The sequence below is a fragment of the Papaver somniferum genome, chromosome 6 (genome assembly GCF_003573695.1).
Source record: "Papaver somniferum cultivar HN1 chromosome 6, ASM357369v1, whole genome shotgun sequence".
Lineage (NCBI taxonomy): Eukaryota > Viridiplantae > Streptophyta > Magnoliopsida > Ranunculales > Papaveraceae > Papaver > Papaver somniferum.
Genome location: NC_039363.1, coordinates 100,040,728 through 100,058,589, shown reverse-complemented (window position 1 = coordinate 100,058,589; position 17,862 = coordinate 100,040,728). Strand labels below are relative to the sequence as shown.

General features: G+C 36.4%; 1 long non-coding RNA gene across 2 annotated transcripts; it reads right to left on the bottom strand.

Moving 5' to 3' along the window:
* Positions 1-309: 309 nt before the first annotated feature.
* Positions 310-5,824, bottom strand: LOC113288579. Of its 2 annotated transcripts, XR_003330665.1 has the most exons (6): positions 4,856-5,824; positions 4,603-4,777; positions 3,674-3,851; positions 1,694-1,899; positions 1,541-1,608; positions 310-716 (listed from the first exon to the last, which is right to left on the bottom strand). It is a non-coding gene; the product is annotated as an uncharacterized LOC113288579 (long non-coding RNA). The 2 variants fall into 2 exon arrangements; XR_003330664.1 differs by having other exon boundaries at positions 4,603-5,823.
* Between the last annotated feature and the right edge of the window lie 12,038 nt (positions 5,825-17,862).

The window sequence follows — 17,862 nt, the reverse complement described above, 5'->3', positions numbered from 1 at the left end:
CTTTTTGTTTTTATACATAGGGTTAGGGTTGGGGTTTACTGTTGTTCTGTATTTACTATCTACCTAGCGGATAAGGGCACTCACTATTTGATAAGGTGGATATGAAATGATGCGAAAGTTGCCCAGTTTTGAAAAGTTGGACCTATATCTCAAAATGAGTCTGAGAAATCCATAAGAGTAATTAAACAAAATTTTGAACTATTTTCTGACTTTTTGACACCCATTATTCCTGGTAACTCATTATTGCCAGTTTAGCTCATTAGCAACTGTAAATCTGTAATTTCACAGTAGACAAAATCTGACTGAAAATGAGTGACAAGCCAACAATATACCACCAGTTGATTTTGTACACCAGCAAGACAACCATTTTCCATATTCTTGTTCAGTAGTTTCACAACATAAACTAGAATTTCACAACATAAACTAGAATTTTACAATCACTTGGCAAACAAAAAAATGTGGAGTAGCCGAGGCAACTGCAGAAAATGAAGACAGCTTTTTACCAAATAACTTTTAAAGCTCAGCTGGAAAGTTTGAGAGTCCAAAAGCACCAGTAACAAGTTAACGGACTTCACGACCAGCTCTGCATCTGCTTCTATGTGAATCCTGCTCAAACCCAGATGCCCATGTAAGTGCTTCTTTGATGGCAATGCATTCCCCTGCTTCTGGGTCAAGTACATCTTCTACATAGCTGCCTTTGATCCCTTTGCAATTACCTGCATAGTTTCGAATAACCAAACCAGTACCAAGTTGGCTAGTATTATGATCAAACGATGCGTCCACATTAAATTTACTGACATCTATTACATGTGGTTTTCAGGTAGAGATTTCTGAACCCGCAATGACAAATATGTCAGAGATACTATCTAACTGTTCAGAAATAAGCAGATTATGAAGATGAAACTTAATTCAAGAAGCTGCAGAGATTGGGTTGACTGTTTTTCCTTGAAAAATACAGTCACGCCGTTCCAGATAAGATAATCCATCATCCTACGAATTTGAGTCATTACCAGTGTGTTTTAGTTACTGAATTAGCAACACTATGGTCATTGAATCAGGATATAATCGATGTTCTTAATGAGTCACAATACAGACTGACTTCATCCATGTTAATATTCACTGCTCTCCAAAGTGGAGTTAAAAAGGATAAAGTAGGGTGCAAAAGAAAGAAAATAACGAATTCCAGTTCTATTTCCGGGTCCCTTATCTGTGGAGTTGCACATGTTAAGTCAAAGAGGAATTAAGTACTGGTTTAAAGGAAATTTTGAAGAATCCATCTCATCAACACCCCTTGAGTTAAGACCAAGTTGTGTTATAACCGCTGCAGCATGCGTGACTTTTTCTTCTTGGGTAAGTGTATGAGTTTGAGAAATCAAAAATTTTAATTGTAGCCAAGGGAGAGTCGCAGATCACCGGGTAATTAAACAGAATTTCCAACTATTTAAAAAAGTTAAAAGCTGAAAAACATTATTTAAGGAGGTCGGAAGAAAAATTAAGGAATGAAAAGTGACAGTAATCACCAACAAATGTATGGACGCACCGTTTCAGCTTAACATTGGGGTGCTTGGCTTTCTGGTGGCTTCTACTGATATTGCTATCAGAAAGTACCTTACGAAAACATAAGTCAAAATTAGTTACACATGAATGAAATAAATAGAATTACTGGGTGGACATAACAGAGACATGAATTCACCTGATGCTCTTCAGTAATCCAAAATTTCACAAGATCCTCCCACTCCCTGTCGGCTAACGCATTGGATTTATCTGCAGGACACTTTTCATTTGTATAGTTGGGTATATGTAGTGATGTCTTGTCCATTTAGCTTTCCTGTTCCTAATATTCCACAGGCAATAGACAAGGTAGTTTTTTCTATAATGTTCATCTAGTAGGAGCAAATCCTGAAATAGATAAAACAATAAACTTGTCATTCAGTTGCATAAGTCACACAATCAAATCATATGAAACACAAAACAACCAAAAATAATTAAAGAAATGCCTATTCCTCAATTTTCTCTATTCTTCATCATTTGTAAATTCGTGCTCATTTTTACAAAGACGTGAATTTGAAAAACCCTAAAGGAGAGAAGAAAAATGCATATTTCTCAAGCTTTTGTTTGCAGGGCTCTTCTGAGTCGAACAACGAAATGAAAACTGAACCCACTGCTCAGGTGACCGAAGTTGGACAAGTAATGGCTGATATGAAGCCAAACCATGAAAGTTTTGTATCCCTTGTTCAAACTTCAACAACTAAATCAATCAAAGCCCGTCTAATAGGAAGGTCTTAGCCGTGGCTACCCGGTACTGTATATGACAATGGAGTGTTGACCTTGCTCTCCCCTCTCTTGATCTTCCATCCGGTATAAAACAATAAAGTTTCTTCTATAAGATAACATCATTGTTAGGATAGGTGAGCAGTGAGCTTACTGACCACTAGATCATTGCATCAAAACCTAATCTGACGTGTTTTAAAAGGTAAGGGAGTCTCAACGGGTCTAAACAAACTCCGATACTCGCAAGAATTGAATGGACACATACTAGCATAAACTGTAAACACTAATACTGGTCGTTAAATCTAAAAAGTAAAAACTGAGCAAATATATGCATATATGGTAATCCAAAATTCCAAACAGTCATGTCCAACACACTTGCCCATCCACTTGTAACCAGACAGTAGCAAAATTACTTCTTAAGAAGTTTGAAAGTTGCCATTGCCAGGTAACTTTCTATAAAAAGGACCTCTAGTTGTATGGCTAAATTAAAGCCGCTTATTTAAAGCATGGTTACAGGACTTTATAACATAAGCATTGTTAGAGAACTATTGTGAGGTTGCAACTCTTGACTATAAATCACAAGTTGAATGCCACTGTGGCTCCTGTTATCCATTTCTTAGCACATTACAACTCTAGAAACCAAACAACCATTTCCTCCATTCTTTTTATTGTTTAAAGCAAATGATGAAATAAATAATCAGTTATGAGTATAAAGCTCTAATCAGTCGCTTAGTTTCATTTTTACATGTATGTCAAAGTTGTTCACATGCATAAGAACTGATACTCATTTCTTTTAACATTTTATCTTTACGAGGGCAAGACAAAATATGAACACAAGGCTACGAATTAAACTAGATTACTAGCAGAGCAATTCTCATATGACAGACAGGCTCAGAAGTTACTTATACCTAACAACAATTAACCAAATCCACAAATGGCTTTTATCCAAATTTAAGATTCCTAGTTTATATTGTCCATGAGATGTCCCATTACCATATTATTCTTTCAATCAGGGTATTCAGGAGGATCTTGTATTAGGTTCAAAGAAAAGTCACCAAAACACAAAAGATGCATGAAGAAAGATTAACTTAGAGGCTCTACTACACTTATACACCAAAAAAAGTAGATAGAGATATCCAACTTAGATTCTCAATACTAATTCTAGTTCTAATAATGGCAATCGAATGTCTCAAAAGTAACAAGGCAGATGTAAGACAAAAAGGATTAAACACAGCGATCTTCTTACCAGTTACCATAAAACTAGAACTTAAATCTGCTTTCAAACAGAGAATTTAAAGGACAAAATCAAAACCAGAAACATACCCATCCATCTAAATAAAGCAAAGATCCCTACATCTGCAAGCAAATAAAATGCCATCAAAAATGAGATAACCCAATTTACCTTATCGGCCCACAGCCATTCTTATCTTCCTGAGCTTGCTTATCCCAACGGTCTGTCCAGTTGAGCCACCAAGGTTGCTTTAGCAACACCCCAATTGAGTTCTTTCTTAGTTTTCATCTCTCCCATGAAAGATGCAAGACTGGTATCACCTCGAACCTTCTCGTGTTAGGAACAGAAGCTGCTTAGAAAGACATGTTAGCTCTCCGTATGGTATTAACAAAAAATAGATATAAATACAATGCTTTGGTGTTATCGGGTATTAAAAAAATGAAAATGTTTTACTAGTAGCTGAGGAATTAGAGCTGACCTTGCTGATCACAAGATCACATAGCAAAATCTAATCTTATGTCTTTTTAAAAGGTGAGCATGTCTCCAGGTGTCTAAACGAACTCCAATGCTCACAGGAATTGAATAGACATAAACTACCAAACGTTCTACATGGCACACCTAAAATACCAGCACTGGTCATTGAATCTGAAACTAAGCAAATATATGCATATATTCAACATTGCCAGGTAACTTTCCACATAAATGACTCGTAGTTGTATGGCTTAATTAAAGCAGCTTATTCAAAGCATTGTTGCAGGACCTTAGAACATAAGCATTGTTAGAGAACTATATTGTTAGGTTGCAATTTTTAACTATAAATAACAAAGTGTACGCCACTGTGGCTTACATATGATGCAATTGTACCCGCGTTTACTTATATATTCCATTCTCATGCCTAAACGAAAAAAGCCCCTAAAAGCATACATCATAGTCTCCTATTCAGATAAGGTGAAGTCACTAATGAAACATGGAATTAACAGAGCAATATAGCGTAAGTTTAAAAACGTAAGTAAAATGCACTCCCAAAAGTTGAACAGATGATATTTAGATTCACAAAAATGCTACCTACCAACCAACTTTAAAATTTCAACGAAGATTACCTGACCAGTTCTTAAGTAGGTATCCAGGGTCCCATCCTCCCACAGCTGGTTGAAAGGCTGATCACGGCTTTCTATCTCCTTAATTTCAATCAACTCCAGTATCTCCGTATCTTCCTCACCCAACTCTTTTCACGACTAAGGTGTTCTTGTGAGCAAACACTTTATGAAACGATTCCTGAAAATCCATGATCATTTTCAGTGTTGAAAGCTTGTGCGTAATCACTCTAAGTTAAAACACAGTCACTCTTCATACCGGCAAATAATTCGCACGACTGCATGTTTCCTCTCGCCCTTTCATGGCATGATTATCATTCTTCTTGTTCAATAGCAATAAGTCATAACATTCCGCACTTTGGCAAAGATACCTTCATCCGAACATTCCAAGGTTTCTCCTTCCATTGCCACTGCGTAGAGTGTATATGTGGACTTCTACGAACTTGGTCTTCAACTCATGTTGAGTTCTGCTCTCCGTGAGTACCAAACCGCACCCTCGATAGAAGACTGTGAGGCAGATAATTTCTTGAGGTGCCAAGTTATTATATTCTCTAGTTAGACCACTTGTAGAAATAGATACTCTTCTGAAATGGAAATCAAACATTATTAACCAAACTTCTACTCTACTCCCATCTTGGAATAGAAATTCTACAAGGTAAGGTATGCTCCATAATTTCAACTCTCTCTAACTTTGTTAGTCTTGAATTGAGGCAAAACAGACTCTTCAGATTCATTCCCTCCAAAATTGGTAATCTTTCAAAACTCACCCACATTCACCTTTCTAAAAATCATTGATTAGATTAATCCCTCAGCAGATTGGCAATTTACATTTTTTTTCATTGCTCTAAAATTGGACCAAAGCAAACTTAAGTGGTTCAATCCCTACTTCTATATGCAATCTAATAGCTCGATTACCTCATTAATTGATGCAAATAATCGTTCTAGCATCATTTCTGCAAAACGCATATACCAACTGATTAAGATGAGTAGCTGATAAACCATTTCTTTCTCTTTTCCTTTCGGTCTTCTGAGTCTTCGATTTCTTACTAACTTTTCTGCTTCCACCACCTTCTTCAATCTCTTTAAGATCTTATGAGTCTTCAGCATCAACTAATAGCTTTGATCTATCTACTATTCATTTCATACTCTCCATAGTACACAGTCTACTAGTTTGAATCTCTCTCTCTCTCTCTCTCTCTCTCTGAAGCAAGCTTTTCATTTTTGTGTGTGGAATTAGGGCAACCAATGTATAATACAAACAAATTTGCTGGAGCATCCAACTTAATGGATAAGGGCAGAACCCACTGGTTAATACAGGCAAGACAACCATTTTCCCTGTTCTTGTTCAACTGTTTTTACAACATAAACCAGAAAATTTTACAATCGCTTGGCAGAAAAAAAAAATAATAATTTGTGTCGCATTTGGTATCCACTAATGTGTTTCAAATATGTTCTTGAGTAATAGTAAAAAAAACAACTGAACAAATGCAAACATGTGAGATGAAGTATTGACTAAGGGGGAGTGATACATATCACCATAGTATTTTTGTCAAATTGTGATACAATTGGACTCTGATGATGTGTAATAATACTATGACACTGTATAACAATGATTGAGAGCTACTGTTTTCTCATTGTTATGGATACAGATCTTCAACAACTATGATGCTGAGTTGAACACATTCAGAATCACTGGAGTACTTGAAAGTGACGAAAATTTCGAGTAATGTTGAAGAACCAAGGAGATCAAGCATTTGGATGAGCAGCTACAAAGTTTATTTATTTTGTAATACATATGTATTGATAGTTCTGTCACTAAAATTTACAAAGGGGGATATTTTTATAGCACTGCTCGGTCGAACTCGCAAGCGTTGCTATCTCAAGCTTGTTTGTCAAGTTTAGTTGCCAAAACTATAATTCTTGATTTCTTGTCTACTTATATCTAAGTCTCGCATTAGGATGGAAAGTATAGTTGAGCATTAGATTTCACGGCGTTCATCGATTGAAGAAGAAGAACTACTAAGGGGAGCTTATGGAACTTCATCAACAAAAGGTATGTGGAGACTTGAACTCATCTATCACTCAAAAGTCTATTCACTCCATCTCCTATTTGAGACAAAAGTCGTATAGATATATAGGCTTAAATTATGCACATTTGATGTTTCGAGCCGAGTTTAACTCGCTTACATATTTCTCGAAATATGTGTTGGTAAGCTTTCTCTTTAACCAAGTTCATCTTATATTCTTGACGAAAGTCAAAAGATGATCATGTGAAAATCGCCTGGTAAAATCTTACATGATTTGTGTGAGACAATCATTTGGTGTAGACTCGGAATGTTTCGTATTGATCATTCGATCACTTGAAAATTACTTTGAAGTCAATAGTTTGTGTGAGACAGCTATTGTCGTCTTCCGAGAATGTTTCAATGGTTGAAATGAGAGTTTAGAAAAATTGGATATAAGCACAGTATGCGTACTTGCATATATGTAATCCAAGTCCATGAACCATAGTATGCATACCCGTATGCGAACTGGTTGGTTAATGAAAGTCCGGGAACTATGGCATGCATACTGGTACGCGTACTGGCGTGAGGTTCAGGTTCCGGGAATTTCTGTTGAGTTTGTTTTATATTTAATGGTATGCATACCCATTCGCGTACTGGCGAACCCAAACTTAGTCTGGATACTTTAGTAGGTTAAGTTCGAAAACCGATTTTTTCATGAACTAATACATTTATGTAATAAGGAATGCAATTTTTTGAAAACCTTGGATATAATGTTCATGACTTTATTCGAGTGAATCAAAATCGATTTTTCTTCAATTGTGTCTTGTATACTTCTTTGAGAATATAAAAAATTGAACAACTCTATAACTAGTTTCATTTGAGTCATTCGAACTAGTTATGGTTAAGATGAATATGGTTGATATGAAAGTGTTCATATGGCTAACTTCGGTTAACTATTGTTGAGCCAACAAGGTGTACACATTTAGGCACGATTACTCGTATCTAAATGAAGTCACTTTTCATTTGTGTGTAACAAGCTAAGTTCGATCTAACAGTTGAAATATATTAGCTTGAGTCTAATCAGGTTTTCATCTAACGGTGAATATTGAATGCTTTGTTACCAAGGTAACATTGATTGCAAACCCTGATTTGAAGACTATATAAAGGAGAACTCTAGCAACTGGTTGAAATGAGAGTTTAGAACAATTGGATATAATCACAATATGCATATTTGCATATGTGTAATCGAAGTCCGGGAACCATAATATGCATACCCGTGTGCATACTGGTTGGTTAATGAAAGTCTGGCAACTATGGTATGCGTACGTGAGGTTCAGGTTCCGGGAATTTCTGCTGAGTTTGGTTTATATTTAGTGGTATGCATACTCGTTCGCATACTGGCGAACCCAAACTTAGTACGGCTACTTAGGTATGCGTACTTGTATGCATAGTTGAGTAGGTTAAGTTCTAAAATCTATTTGTTCATGAACTAATTTACTTATATAATAAGGAATTCAATCCTTTACAAAATGTGTATATAATGTTCATGACTTTATTCGAGTGAATCAAAATCGATTATGCTTCAATTGTGTCTTGTATACTTCTATGAGAATATAAATAATTGAACAACTCTAGAACTAGTTTCATTTGAGTCATTTGAACTAGTTATGATTAAGATGAATATGGTTGATATGAAAGTGTTCATATGGCTATCTTCGGTTAACTATTGTTAAGCCAACAAGGTGTACACAATTAGGTACGGTTACTCATATCTAAATGAAGTCACTTTTCATTTGTGTGTAACAAGCTAAGTTCGATCAAACGGTTGAAATATATTAGCTTGAGTCTAATCAGGTATTCATCTAACGGTGAATATTGAATGATTTGTTACCAAGGTAACATTGGTTACAAACCCTAATTTTAAGACTATATAAAAGAGAACTCTAACAACTGGGAAACCTAATCCCTACACCTCTTGTGTGATACTATTTGTGACTAGAGTTGATTCTCCTTTAGCCTTAGGTTTTTCCAAAACCTTAGGTTAACGACTTGAAGACTTCATTGGGATTGTGAAGCCGGACCCAACTATTTTCTCCATAGTTGGGTGTTCAGATCTTGTTGTTTTCTATCGTGATTGAGTACTATCTTCTCTAAGATTTGCTCGAAATTTAATCTCCAATAGGCAAGATAAAAACTAGTCACAAACATCTTCGTCTCATCGTTTGTGATTCCACGATATCTTGTTTCGCTACCATACGATTAAGATTATTGTGAGGTGATTGATATTTCTAGGCTGTTATTCGGAATATAAGTCTGGTATATTAATTGGTTCTTGTTCACCTAGATTTATCAAAAGACGGAACAAAGCTCATAGGTATATCCGTGGGAGACAGATTTTTTTATTCAATAGACTTTTTTGTGTGATATGGATTGGTTTATCAAGTCTTCGACTTTGGATCGTAGCAACTTTTAGTTGTGGGTGAGATCATCTAAGGGAATCAAGTGCGTAGAGTCCTGCTGGGGTTCAGAGACGTAAGGAGCGCAACTGTACCTTGATCAGTGTGAGATTGGTTAGGGATCAACTACATTCCAGTCTGAAGTTAACTTGGAGTAGGCTAGTGTCTGTAGCGGATTAATATAGTATGGTGTTCAAATCTGGACTAGGTCTCGGGGTTTTCCTACATTTGTGGTTTCCTCGTTAACAAAACTTCTGGTGTCTATGTTATTTCTTTTATGCATTATATTTGTTTATATAATTGAAATATCACAGGTTGTGTGTAAGTTCAATCGATTGTAAATCCAACCTTTGGTTGTTGATTAAATTGATTGACACTTGGATATTGGTTTTTGATACCGTCCAAGTTATTTCTTATATTTAATTGGGCTCGCAAATTCCTATTTGTTTGATTGCAGATTGAATTGAGAAATTGAGATATAACTCTTTGATATACTTTTCTTAAGATTGAGTCTCACTGTCTAGTTGATTCTCTTGAAAGTATATTGAAGTTAGTTCATACATATTGCTAAGCGAAATATTAGATGTAGTTGTTAGGGCCCCGCTTTTTTAATATTTGATAGGGTTTATGTAGATAGTGAATTTAATTGCACATATCCAGCTAAGCTACCGTTTCAAACCGATGATAAGAAGTACGACGTGAGGTTGATTATCCTTGAAAACCCACCTCTTGCTCTCACTGAAAAAGCTTTGGACACAAGAGTGATAAATTGTTGCTTAAACCATTCTACAATGTGTATAAAAAAAATTGGTTTTCAAGATCAATATTGACTCTTCAGCTGCAGGTATTGTTAAGGCATCAACCTTGGTCAAACTTACAAGTTTTTGTATGTCAAGTTTGTTGTTAGATTTAATTAATCAAAAACTCCTGATTTATAGCCTACTAATGTCAGTCTCGGACTAGGAATAAAGCACGTGGTTAAGTATCATAATTCACCAATTGGCCTTGAAAATTGAAGACCCAAGAACAACAGAGATATCTATGAAAACTTCATAAACAAATTAGGTATGTAAAGACTGATTATCCTATTTACTCATTTTTTTACCATTCTATCTACTAAGAGAATGTCGTATGACTTAAGTATTATGATGAAAATTGTAAAGAAGAAATTTCGAAGTCAGACTAGTAATTGATGAATATCAAATTATATTTCAAGCAATTGAAATTCTAAATAACTTACTGAATAATACGTTGATAATTATTCAACATATTTTAATTGTGTAATAAGTTCGTATAGGACATAAAGTTGTATTCATGTTCATGAAATGATTTGGTCAATATACGAATTTTGAGCTTATTGATAGTATACTTGATGAATAAATCTCATATTAGCTCACGCACACAAACATATCTGGTCAGTTGGCCAACTGGTTGATTTTGAGATATTCCTGTACACTTTTCAATCCTCAAGTACACGAACTGATTAGGTCAGTAGGAGAACTGGTTGATTTTAAGAGGTTTTGGTCACTTTTTTGTAACTTGAGGACACGAACTGATTTGGAAAGTTTGCAAACTTATAGAGTTCTTGAACTACGAGACTATAATTTCTGCACAAAATGGTTTGGACAATTCACAAACTGATGTAGTCTTTAACAGTTATTGAACTCCATGATTGATTCGTGGCTCATGATAACTTAACCGTTGTTCTTAGGCTAAACGTTTGGAGCATAAAGCTCATATCGATAAATACGCTGGTGCATATTCTTTTTTGTAATTCAGCGCAAACTTCTTATACGCTTACATGATCATTTGAAATTCATAAGTTGAGTTTACTTGGTGTCAAATTAATTCATAAACATAGAAACTAGTTCACGAACTCTGTGTTGATTGTAAGCTACCGAGGGTGGGAAGGCACGCTGGACAGGGTTGTTCCAGGTGTTTCTCATCAGGGGCAAGGAACGTCGGAGATCAGGGCTTGAATATATATTCAGGAGCCGAGGACGGCTCCAATTTAAGGTGGTGGTATTGTGATACCCCGATTTCGGCAGTGGTTGGCCGAACAGAATATAAGTAATGGTTTGTCCTTTCCTAACACCGAGGAATTTTCAGCACAATTGACTCTAGAGTTGGCAGAAAACTTTGCTGTTAAGCGTGCTCGGGCGAGAACAATCTAAAGATGGGTGACCATCTGGGAAGTTGCTACTGGATAACCGCAGCGATGCCCGTTGAAAACCCCACACTGCCGGATAACCGTAATAGCTAAGTGGGGATAGTATCGGTGGAGGGACGGGTCATTACAAATGGTATCAGAGCCGACGACGGGTCACCTTCCTAGGGTGGGAAGGCACGCTGGACGGGGTTGTTCCAGGTGCTTCCCATGAGGGGCAAGGAACGTCGGAGATCAGGGTTTGAATATATATTCAGCAGCCGAGGACGACTCTAATTTAAGGTGGTGGTATTGTAATACCCCGATTTCGGCAGTGGTTGGCCGAACGTAATACAAGTAATGGTTTGTCATTTCCTAATACCGTGGCCTTTTTAGCATAATTGGCTCCAGAGTTGGAAGAAAGCTCTGCAGTTAAGCGTGCTCGGGCGGGAGCAATCCAGGGATGGGTGACCTCCCGGAAAGTTGCTGCTGGATTACCGCAGCGATGCCCGTTAAAAACCCCACATTGCTGGATAACTGCAGTGGCTAAGTGGGGACAGTATCGGTGGAGGGACGTGTCATTATAAATATCCTTGAAGAAGATTGTATATAGAGTTTTCTCTTTCTTTTCAACGGGCATCGCTGCGGTAATCCACATACTACTTGTGTTATTTCTAGTATAAAGATAAACGATATAATGCGGAAAAGAAAAACATAGGATACCAAAAAGTTTGTTAATGAGGAAAACTGCACAAGAAGAAAAATCCCGAGACCTCGTCCATCTTTGAACACCACACTGTATTAAACCACTATAGACACTAGCATATTTTCATACTTCGGGATGTAATGTGGTTGATACCGGATTCACCCTCCAAGGTGTTCTTTACGCCTCTTGAACCTTGCAAGATTCTGCGCACTTGATTCCCTAGCTTACGTCCTTTACAGCCTAAGAGTTGCTTCAACCTCAGTGAAGACTTTAGATACCAATATTCCTCTAACATGCAACCCTATTTGATTTCCCTTTTGATATGTTTCAATCTAGGTTTGTAAATCTATTTGCAGCAGGCAAAGTTCACAAAACCTCACAAATCTGGAACACTTTCACTCAGTTAAATGAGAAACCTGGATTACTAACCACCTCTCAAGAACAATCCAAACAAATCAAAGAAGACTTTAGATCTCTACCCCGAGGAATCACAAATTATGAGACGTAAAAGAACTTTGTAATTTCTATTTATCTTGTTCTTAATCCAAGATTACAAAAACATCAAAGATCGAATAAGAACAAAATCTGGATTCAAGAAATATCCTATAAAACATTATCTGACGGGGCTTCGCGATTCACTAAGTGAAGTCTTCAAAGTCGTACCCTAATTATGTTTCTCAGAGGAAACCTAGGTTTTAGAGAACAACTCTAGCTTAGAAACTAGGACGAAAGAGTGACACAGACTAAGAAATCCAGTTCCAAGAGTCTCTCTATTTATAGATTTTCAAGGCTCTAGGTAGCTTTGAATTCAAGCTAGCGTAGCTTGGAATTCAGGCAAACACTTTCTCAATTTAGATGAAATTCTTACTAGGAATTCATGTAAGCATGTGAGTCGACTGCATTAAAATTACACGGAAGAATATACATTATGGTCCAGGATTCTGGAACCGTACACAGTGATAGTCCATAGCAGCTCAGTAGCCTCTGAAATTACAAGCACATAGCGTTGTTCAATAATACTCAAGACTTAATCAATGATCCATAAACATAAAGTGATTTAATGAATAAAGTTGTCGTGAAAGTATCTATGATAGTTGTAGCAAATTCAAACATAATCATATAGAATAGTTCGTGTACTTATGCTAATACTGGAACTGGATGAGTTTTCAAACCTCTAACAGTTTGCGAAGTCAGAGCACAAAGGTTTGCAAACCTTGGCAATTATCAAAACTCAGGCCACAATTGTTTGCAAACCGGGTTTGCAAATCTTGGCAGTTCTTGAAATTCAAACAGTAGAGGTTTGCAAACAGGGTCCTCATTTCGAACTCAGATGTGATGGGTTCGCAAATCGAGTTTGCAAACCTATACAATTCACGGAACTCAGACTGAATTTGGTAAACATACAAGTATGTATACCTAGCACCAAACAGTTTTTTTCCCTCATTTCTTAATTCGAAACATTCCTAATATCCATAGACAATACACATTGTTGCTTGGAAGATTTACAAATGATCAATATAAACAAAAATAGTTTATGAATAATAAATAAATTGTTCTAACTAATATTGCTAAGGATTTATGAACATCCGTGGCTTGAATCATAATTAAAGAGTTTAACCAAGACAAGCTTGAACTCTAAATTTATTAAATCTACTAAAGTCATACGACATAGTCACATAAGATAAAATGGTAAATGCGTGAATAAATATGATAGGTTAGTCTTCACATACTTCTTTGTTGATGAAAATCTCGTAAATGTCTTCGTTTGTTCTTCAGTCTTCAATCTTCGAGAGTTATCCAGTGATGTCTGATACTCAATTACCATACTGTAACCCTATTCCGAGACTTGACTTTAGTAGACTAGAAATCAAGATATAGTTTTGTGTTGTTAACATTGAAAACATGCTTGAGATAACAAAACTTGTGAGTTCGACCGAGCGATCCAGGAATAGCGACATGAACTAAATGCCCCATCCAAGCCAAGGAACTTACTCCTAAGAGTCCTCTAACATGTGTCATAGTTATAGTTAGAGTCATCCTAGTTGAGAAGTATTCACTAAGGGATTCGTGAAGCCTGGTCAGACTATCTTTTACCTAATAGTTCTTGATATTCAAAATCTTATCTTGATCTTCGTAGTTCTTGTCCATTCTAAGGTTCATCTCTTCTGATATATAAAACCTTTCAATAATTATCGACCAAGGAATAAGATTGAAAGAAACTACAAAGCTCTCTTCGTCTCAAAATTTCTAATTCCACAAGTTTCATATGTGATCAAGATTGATCTTGTGAGATATAATCGATTAGTCATCACTATAACCTTTTGAAGAGAGTAAGTTATCCTAACTGTTGAGGTTTTCTTAATATATTTTTATGCTTGAAGATCCCTCATATGCAAAAATATTTCCACTTGATTGTATATCTTTTTGAGATAAATCAACATGCAATTTGTTAGAGGTGGAATAGTTAAATATCTTCACTACGGATGAAAAACTCATAGGCATGTAAAGGACGTCAATTATGGGAACCAAGTGCGTAGGGTCTTGCGAGATCCAAGAGACGTAAGTAGCACGATTGAAGCTGAACTGCCCGGAGGGTCAAATCAGTCTCAACTAAATTTCAATCCGAAGTATGATAGCAGGCTAGTGTTTGTAGTGGATTAATACAATGCATTGTTTAAAGTGGACTAGGTTGCGTTATTTTCTACAAGATTGCATTTTTTTCGTTAACAAATTTCTGGTGTTGAAAAGGAGAAGGTAACTAGTACACCACCAATTTTTTCGTTTGAGAAACTATATGGACAATCCTTGAACAATTTATTGTTCTGTTACGAAACTGTATATAAGATTGTTTTAACAAGGTAAACCTAGTATATACCCGACTGTAGATGAACCGAATTCCAACAAGAACAAGTCTTGTAGGATCTTTGCAGTTGAGTTAATACTATCTAGGTTTAAATGCGTACTTCCTTTGTTAGGATTTAAATACTAGTGAGTATTAAAACTCAGATCGTAGGTCTGTTAGTTGTTTTTTTCGTGTGTGTTTGTGAATTAAACATTGTATTAAAAAACCAGAAGAGATTACAGAGGTCATGCCAACCTATTGGAGTCCCATATTTCAGCGTCACGGTCTGAATACAAATATCCTCCAACAGGTTAGGTCTCTCAGTTTCACAAATCGAAAATAAACTAGATTGAAATGGTGTTGCAAAAATTAAATTTTGTTTGCCTAAAAACATAGCATTCAAAAAAAGGCCGACATGATGTTCCATTGCTGACCGAGATCATTCTTTCTTGCCTTTGGATAAGTTGTCTGCAATCTCTGTCACCTGTTTTATGAAGAAAAAAACCCTAAAAGTGACCACAAGTTCCCATGATTTTAAAGACCTCAAGAGTACCTGACTCATTTCTCCATTAGAAATCTCCCTCCACCTAAAAATCTGCTAAACCCATATCATTTACCTAGTAAGTTGCTTGAAGAAGACCAAATACTTTTGCTTTTTCAACATTGGCTTCTCTGAAGATTCCAATTCTTGTTGTGATGTTTTTATTTTTGGAAAATTTTATTAAAACAAGAACTTGCCAAAAATTTTTTTGGCTAGACAGCCATCTAAATTATTCCGTCCAAGAGGTGGTAGCAATAGCTCCACCGCATTACCATAGATATCTCAAACTAGCCCATACCCGGATTTATAATTGAAAGAAATCCAAGAAGAGTCGAAGTTGAATTTCTTTTTGATTGTAACGACCCGTCCCTCCACCGATATTGTCCCCATTTAGCCAGTGCAGATATCCGACAGTGTGGGATTTTCAACGGGCATCGCTGCGGTAATTCAGCAGTAATTTCCCGGGAGGTCACCCATCCTTGGATTGCTCCCGCCCGAGCACCTTCACTGCAGAGTTTTCTGCCAACTCTGGAACCAATTGTGCTAAAAAGACCTCGGTATTAGAAAATGACAAACCATTACTTATATTTTATTTGACCAACCACTGCTGAATATCGGGGTTCACTAGTGGCTTTCTGTATTTCTATGACTTTTAGATTTGGGCTTATGTTATAAGGCAGAAATTCCTATATTATGAGAAAGGTAGGAGTCCAAAAATTTATGCGTGTTTGCATTGCTGTTGTAGTTTGTAGCCTAGTTTTGATTTTGTTTTGGAAGATGCTTATACATCTTTCCTCCGGATCATTAAGTGTGCGCCACCGGACAATTTTACAATGTTACTAACCTCTACGTGCCCAACAGGCCAACATTAATCAAAAAATAAATCCCCATGACCGGTGTTAGCTTCAGTCTAGATGAAGTGAGTTGGACAATATAAAATGAAAGAGAGTAGATGATAGAAGGTTTTAATAATTAGGGGTTCCTCAAAGTTTTGTTCGACACTTTACATGATTCCGTTCTGTCCAAAGTCATCATGTGGATTTATAATTACGCCCACCACACCAAAGGCAGGCACCAACCTGTGTAGTAGTGTGTGGATTTCTCATTATGAATATATTATTATTATTATTCAACTCTAGCTTTTGTTTCATCTTTACAGTGAACCAACCCAGATCCCAAATTCACTTTTACTACCTCAAAAACATACCGATTTTGTCTAATTAATCTTATAATTAAGAAAAAAGAACTAAACAGAAGGTGGCCGTTATGTCCGAATGACCTAAATCATAAGCAAGGCTCGATCCAACTTGAGTGGAAGTTAACTTAAAAAGACATTTTCTTGGAAAATGAGGCCAGCGCAGCGAGCTAACAGTTAGTATAAAGTTGTGGATTATCGTACCTACGCTTTTTGTATGATTCTCATCTATGTAGCTAGAGTCGTGTCTTTATTCCTTCTTTGTTGAACTCTTTTATTAGAAAGGAGAATCTAAACGAAATCTATAACTCTATGTTTTCTTAATATATGGGTGTGTTTTTTAGTAAAAAAAAAAAAAAACCTAAAGCATGTTCTTTTCTCAAGAAAAAGAAAAAACTTCATTTGGGACCGTTACACGGAAGCCAAAAAAGACAACTCAGAAGAGAGACTATGATCAAAACAATACCAAAACTGATATAAGAAATTTGATCAATTGTCCAAATATTTTTAAAACATGATTGGAATGAACGAGTAAAAACTCATATGAAAAATTGGTGTCATTGTGCAAAAGTGACCAAGCCTATTGCCTAGGGCGGCCAGGATAAATCCGCACGATGATGGGATTGTGGTGTTCGAGATAGGCAAACAATGTCAAGTGTAAGAAAGAAAGAATCGTGGATCATAAAAAAACATTAAATCAGACCGGATTCGGGGGATCAAGGTCAGAAAGAATATCGATGACCATTTTCCTAAGATACAGAGACAAAATAGTCACAGTCATCGAATTACATTTTTAACCCCAAAATATTCCCTATTTCGTGAATGCTAGCGTAATATGTTCCACAATTGCCCCCACCGACTTTAACCAGCAGTCTCGTCGATAAATAAAGTGATTTTTGACTTTAGTGGACACACTACCAGCATCCAAATTCCAATAACTTGTCATTTTCCTCAAAAAAGACACCCAACACTTTGGTGGTGCGTACAATTTAGTGACTTGATTCTCCACGCAACAAAACACATACCTAAGACTACAAGCTACAGCGCTTCCTGTTTTTCACATTCTTTCTCCTCTCATTGTTGCAAGAAAGAGGTCGATATCCGATTTACCGACAGATATTCAAAGAAATAGAGATGCACAAGCATGCTATTTGGGCTTATATTTGTTGCAAGTTGTCTTTACGCAAGCATCTTTACTTTGCATCGTGCATGCAAATTTGGGGAGCAACACCAACTGTGGTGTGATGGTCCTCCTCCACAATATTTGTTGGTGTTCATTCATCAAAATCTCCTTTTCTTATGGTCCTCGACAAAGATTGATTTATTCACCACTGTGGATAAACCAAACGAAAAATGAATGTTAAAATTGTTGGT